This window comes from Dipodomys merriami, unplaced genomic scaffold (genome assembly GCF_024711535.1).
Source record: "Dipodomys merriami isolate MVZ:Mamm:240054 unplaced genomic scaffold, mDipMer1.0.p SCAF_3, whole genome shotgun sequence".
NCBI lineage: Eukaryota > Metazoa > Chordata > Mammalia > Rodentia > Heteromyidae > Dipodomys > Dipodomys merriami.
Genome location: NW_027204492.1, coordinates 96,726,992 through 96,733,751, shown reverse-complemented (window position 1 = coordinate 96,733,751; position 6,760 = coordinate 96,726,992).

Below are 6,760 nucleotides of genomic sequence, written 5' to 3'. Positions count from 1 at the left end.
AGATTTAAGGGAGAATACTGTTGGTCACAAGGTATAATGCCAAACTTCAAAGGATCTCCTACTGCTTTCAAGTCACTTATTACTGGCTACTCCATTGAGGTGGCAAGTCATTCTGGAAGCACAGAGCACAATACTATTCTCACCTTTTCATTGCTTTCTCCACAGTAGAGCATGTGGATGTCAAAAGGAAAAAAGTAGAACTCCAGGCTAGAAGTCCTTTTTCCTGTCAGGTAAAGAACATGCACTGAGTAGAACTCTGATGAAACTGGACTTGACTGCTGCCAAAAATGAAGCAAAGATTGTTTGCACATCATAAGTACGGCTCAAATAAACTATCTACTTCAATTAGTGACTAACATTTTTATACCTATAATAAACGTTAAAGTCAACGAAATATAAGATTAGAAGATAATAGTATAGGTGCTACTTCCCCAACTCTAATATAACCAAAAGGTAAAGTTATCTTCTATTTAGAGATTCATTAATAAAACATTTCCTTAGAAAGAAAATATCATTTATGTCTAAAATTAACTTAAATATACTTACTAATAAATTGCTCATGAATCTCCAAAGTTTTATGGAATGTCAATTGTTCAATTACCAGTATAATTGACAATTTGAACTAAAATGACTGCTTTATATGTATAAATATGTATGTGTTTATGTATGTATATACATATACATATATATATATATATATATATATATATATATATAGTATTCAAATAAAATGCTGGGGCGGTGGTATACATTTGTCATCTTAGCTGTGAGGAAATAGCAAGTATGAGGATTTCTGTCCAGGCCACGCTTGTCCAAAATGAAAGACCATATTCAAATAAGCAAAAAGAGCTGAGGGGTGTGAGCTCCCTCTATCCCTGTTAATATAGTAGTAAAAGGGGGTAAATATGGTCAAAGTACCAACTATGTATATATGAAAATACCACAATAAACCACTTTTTATAAGTAATGTTTGCTAAAATGTCAGCAGCACTAGCAAACCTCCACAGAAAGTAATATTAGAAAATCAAATTTTAAATTCATTCTATCCTCCCAAAGTCCAAGAGTTCAGCAAGCAAGCAAAAGTTACCATCTGGAAGGCTTAAAAACAGTGAGCCTGCTGCATTTTATATCACCTCTGCCTTTGGGAAGTTGATGAGAATCTAAAAGAAGAAGTTCTAATTTGGGATCCAAGAACAGAGAGTACCTGTGAATTTGAATAAGAGAAAATCTCCTTTAATTTCAAATACAGCACTATTAGCTGTACTCATAAATTGACCAACAAAAAATCACAGATACATTTTTATCATGATTCATTTATCCAAGGCACTTTGAAAGCCTTTTTAGTGTTCATCAATGTGCATGTCTAACAGTCAGTACTCCTCAAATAAGATCTTATTATGGATTTTATTGTTGAAAAACACATTTTAATATATTTTATTAAGATTATCTATTAGTGTACTGTTAATTCTACCTGAAATCCTTGCATCTTATTTTGTGTGTTTAGAAAATTCTCTTCTATGAACTGGAGTGGATTTAATAGAACTAAAATGCATCTGAGGATATTAATAAAACATATGGCAGTATTGTGTTTTAGTTCGCCTCTATTGCTTTATACCAGCAGCTCATGCTTGTATTCCTAACTACTCAAGAGGCTGAGATCCAAAGAAAGTCAGGCTGGGCAGAAAAGTGTCTGATACTTTGTTTCCAAAATAAACAGCAAAAAGACAGGCAGCAGATGTGGATTATTTAGAAAAATAATGGTTTCTAAGTACCTCTTATAGAACTTTAGTTATAAAAATAATTGGAAATTATAGACTAAATATAACATGCATTTCGAACTTCTAGGCTGTAGTAGAAGTTTCACATTCCAGAATATGATTTCTAAAGCCAGAAAAAAGTTTGAACCATGAATATTATTTAAAGTATCATTTGATGCCTTGATTGTCCATCTTCTCACTGTAAAAGTATGACAGTTTTAATAATTCTTTTGAAAAGAGATGCTATTTTTCCATTGTATCTTATATAATACTCAGGAACTGTATGTCCTCTTTATCATACTAGCATATCCGCAATAAATATACAATATAAACTAATCATGATGCCCTTAGTAAAAGTGCACTTTCTATTTGAATCATTATTTTCATTTTGGTATTTAGCAAACGGAATAAAATTAGGAATAAAAAATCTATTAATTTTATTTGCTAAAAACTTGAGAGACATGGAAAATTTTGTAAATTGAAATTTTATAAATTTTACTGATATAGTCTCTTAGTTTTGTATAAAATAAACAGTACCCAAAGAAGATTGATTTTCTGACATTATTTGTTAATTTCTATCTGAATGCCAAATATTCTAAATTCTAGATATGCTAAAAATATTCATTAGATATATAAAATTATCCAGTCAATTGACATTTAAAGATAATTTCTAATTTTCCAAGCCTTGCTTAATGTTTTTTAAGATGTACTAATTAGAAAAGAAACATACTAGTTCTTATTTCTTAGATCTTATATTTTTACATCATAGATATTAATTAAACCATTTTAAAATAAGTATGAAGGTGACAAATTACATATGCATTATAAGGTGGTATGAGAACACAAAATGAGGAGTGCTATCTAATGTGAAACTTAAGGAAAGTTAATAGGATAAAAGGAATAACAAGGATGAAAATGAGACTCAAGACATCCAAATTGGAGACACAGCACTTTCCTCAAGAATCTGAAACAAAATGATCAGATTTCTGGCTCAGGAAGAAAAAAAAGTAAAAAAAAAAAACAAAAAAAAAAAAACAAGGGAAGGCAACAGAGAGCAGTAGACAGACTCCAGAAAAAAATTTATAAATATTGCTGTTCTAATTGGAGTGAGGTGATATCTCAATGTTGTTTTGATTTGCATTTCTTTTATGGCTAGGGATGTTGAACATTTCTTCATGTGTCTATTGGCCATCCTTCTTTCTTCTTCAGAGAAGCTTCTCTTTAAGTCTTTCGCCCACTTATTTATTGGGCAGTTGTTTCTTTGAGGATTTGTTGTTGGGGGGTTTAATTTTTTGAGTTCCAAGTATATTTTAGATATGAGACCCTTGTCCGTTGTATGGCTAGTAAAGATCTTCTCCCAATCCGTGGGCTTTCTATTGTTCTTGCTAGCTATGTCATTTGCCCTGCAGAAGCTCTGCAACTTTATGCAATCCCATTTGTCCAACCTTTCTTTGATTTGTTGTGTTTCCGGGTCTCTATTCAGAAAATTTCGGCCTGAGCCAAGGAGACCTAGGGTTTCTCCTATTCCATCCTGTAATGTTTTCAGAGTGTCTGCTTTGACTTCAAGGTCTTTGATCCATTTGGAGTTGATTCTGGTGCAGGGTGATATATAAGGATCTAGCTTTAGTTTTCTACATGTAGTTAACCAATTTTGCCAGCACCATTTACTGAAGAGGCTGTCTTTCTTCCATTCTATTGTTTTAGCTTCCTTATCGAAGATTAGATGGCTATAGGTCTGTAGGTTCATTTCTGGGTTTTCAATTCTATTCCATTGGTCCTGAGGTCTGTTCTTATGCCAATACCAAGCTGTTTTGATTACTATGGCTTTATAGTAGAGTTTGAAATTTGGTATTGATATTCCTCCAGCAGTGTTCTTTGTATGTCCCTCCCCCACAGTGTAACCCCCGCTTTCACTATATTTGATGTCAGTATAACATGTGGAGGAGATGGGGACAAACAAGTCATTTAAAGATTCAGGTGGACCTGTTGCAACAATGAGAAGTACAAAATGTCATGTCAAAACCAGCTTTACAATGTCGGTGTGGGGGGGGGGGAGGGGGGTATAATTGGGTGGGGGGAGGGGGGAGGCTGGGAAGGGAGGTGAAGGGTAAACAAAGGAGGAGGCTGCAATGCTTGGTAAGAAATGTATGCATTATCCTGCCCATGTAATTGTAGCCCCTCTGTACAGTATGTTCTCAAATAAAATAAAATAATATTTAAAAAATAATAATAAAAAAATTATAAATATTGCATTTTAAATATATAAAAGAAACAGGAAAAACAATGGGGAAGGAATATTCCCAGAAACAAAACTACAAGCAAAAGACCAGTCCAAAATGTAGGCCTCTGAACATTCATAGATACAAACCATTTGGCACTCTACAAAAATAAAAGCCAAAACAGGAGATCTACAGCAGATGCAATGAAAGAAACTGGGCCTTTTCTTTTCTTTTCTTTTCCTTTCATTTCTTTTCATTTCTTTTCGTTTCTCTTCTTTTCCCCACCCCCCACTACCTAAGTAGAACATCTTGGCCTCAGGTCTACTTGGTAGATGTCCTAGCAGAAGCTCAGCTATAAACTCCGTGGTTAAACTCATCAAAACAATAGCAATGGAGCTGTGAATGAGGACTCCTGTGATGACAATAGAAGTGTACATGGAACACAGAGTCTCTGAACTCTAGTAAGAGAAGAGACACAATTTTGAATATACTAAGACAGAAAATTCTGAACCTAAGGCAATTGGGATATATTAATTCTCTTGCCTTGGCTAGCCAGTGTAAACATTGTTGTCTTGACCACTTTGCATATCTTCTGAAAACTAGACAGATTTATGACAGCAGCCACTACTCAGGAATTTGTTTCCCATGGCAAACCAATTCAGACGGAGACATTCAAACTTGAGAGTCATATGTGATCTGCCAGAGAAAGGTTGAGGGTAGCTCTGTTATCAGCAGGCCTCCTTATAAAAAAATAATGCCCTGAATTCAAACCACCAAGGATGACAGGTCAAGGTTCAGCCCCTTAACAGACATCACTATTCAAATAGAGTGACAAAAAATAAAATTAAAAAACAGAGATGACTCCTCAGAAAGAAAGGTGGATAAACAAACCAAAAGGGTAGAAATCTACATGCTTTCCCTCATCAAGGAAAAAGTATTTTCTAGTGTATATTTTATTTTTATTTTATTTCTTGTATTTACGTGCTGGCAGTTGTTTGGTATAGTTGTGAATTTTCTCTTTTCTTCTTTATCTTTCCATTTTCTCTTTTGATCATTTAATTTTTCAGTGGACTCATTTTACCTTCCTTTCTCTCACCATCATTTTAGTTTATTCATCACCTCCACCCATATTTTTCTCCTTCCCATTGGTCCCTCTCACTATTTCTTTTACAAAAAATGTTATACTAGTATTTTACATATAAAATATATGAGTGAAACATGGGTTATTTATCTTTTCAGCTTAGCTAATCTCACTGAACATGATTATCTACAGTTCCATCAAGTATCTTCCAAACAAAATAATTCCATTCTCATTTTTGGTAGAATTGTGTATAAGAACATTTTCTTTATCCATTCATTAGTTGGTGTGACTCTAACCTGATTCTACCACTTAGTCATTGTGAATAGTGCTATTGTAAACATAGGTATTCAAGCATGTTTATTGCATTCTGACAATATTTCTTCAGCTATATGCCCAGAATGAAATACCAGGATCATAGTTCCCATAGTTTTCTTGAGGTGTCTCCATATAGATTTTCATTGTGGTTACACTGATTTACATTCCCAACAGTAGTATGAAAATCCCACCCCAAACATATTTTTGCCCATAATTGTTATTTGTTTTCCTGAGGATGGCCATTTAGACTGTAATGATAACAAATTTCTATGGGAGTTTAGCTATATTCAACATCCTTTATGGTTAAGGATGTTGAATATATCTTTAAGTATTTACTGGGTATTTCTATTTTTTTAGGGGGGGTCCAGTTGTGGACCTGAACTCTGGGACTGGGCGCTGTCTCTCAGCTCTTCAGCTCTAGGCTCTAGTGCTCTACCACTTGAGCCACAGCGCCACTTCTGGCTTTTTTTCTGCTTATGTGGTGCTGAGGAATCGAAACCAGGGCCTCATGCATGCAAGGCAAGCACTCTACCACTGAGCCACCTTCCCAGCCCCAGCATTTCTATTTTTTGTTTTGAGAACTCTCTGGTCAAATTTGCATTTTAAACATTCTTGTAGCTTTAATACAGAAGATATAGAAATGTCTTTTAGGAGTCTGGGGTGGAAGTCCAATTTAAATGCAATGATGCATTACATTAAGCTGAAATAGAGGTGAAAATGAGGAAAAGATGCAAAATTTAAGATATATTTAGTAAAAATCAAAAGGACCTGGCAATAGATTGGTTCTACATTCCAGCTGAGAGAAAAACATTATTCAAGAATGTCATAATCTTAATAAAAGAATGATCATAATCTAAGTGATATGCATTTAAATATTTTTACAGTCAAAATAAAATATATAGTCAATTTTATGTAAATATAATAGGTCTCTTGACATTTTGATAATAATTTTACTCTTCATTTTAATTTCCTTTACATTTGTATTTTCTTTTAGTTTCAATTAGGTCTCTCATTTGCTCTTAATCACTTCAAGATGGCTTTATAACAGATTGAAAGTAAGTAAATAAATAAATATATATGTATATACATATATATACATATATATATATACACAAATACACATCAAGGTCAGGATCTTTGTGGTTCAGCGAATATAATGAGGAGAAAATACATAATGATTTACTAAAACTGTACTTTAAACTTTTATTACAGTCAGTGTATGGTTGTAAAATGTATACATTAAATCCAAAGAAGACATAAATTGGTGCATATGCTGTTGTAACTATTTAATTTTCTCTATATAAATGTGCTATCTCTTAGGATGTGATTTCACAGTTGAAAGAACAAGCCATTATTAATTGCGATTTCAGCATAATTTAAGACAGGCA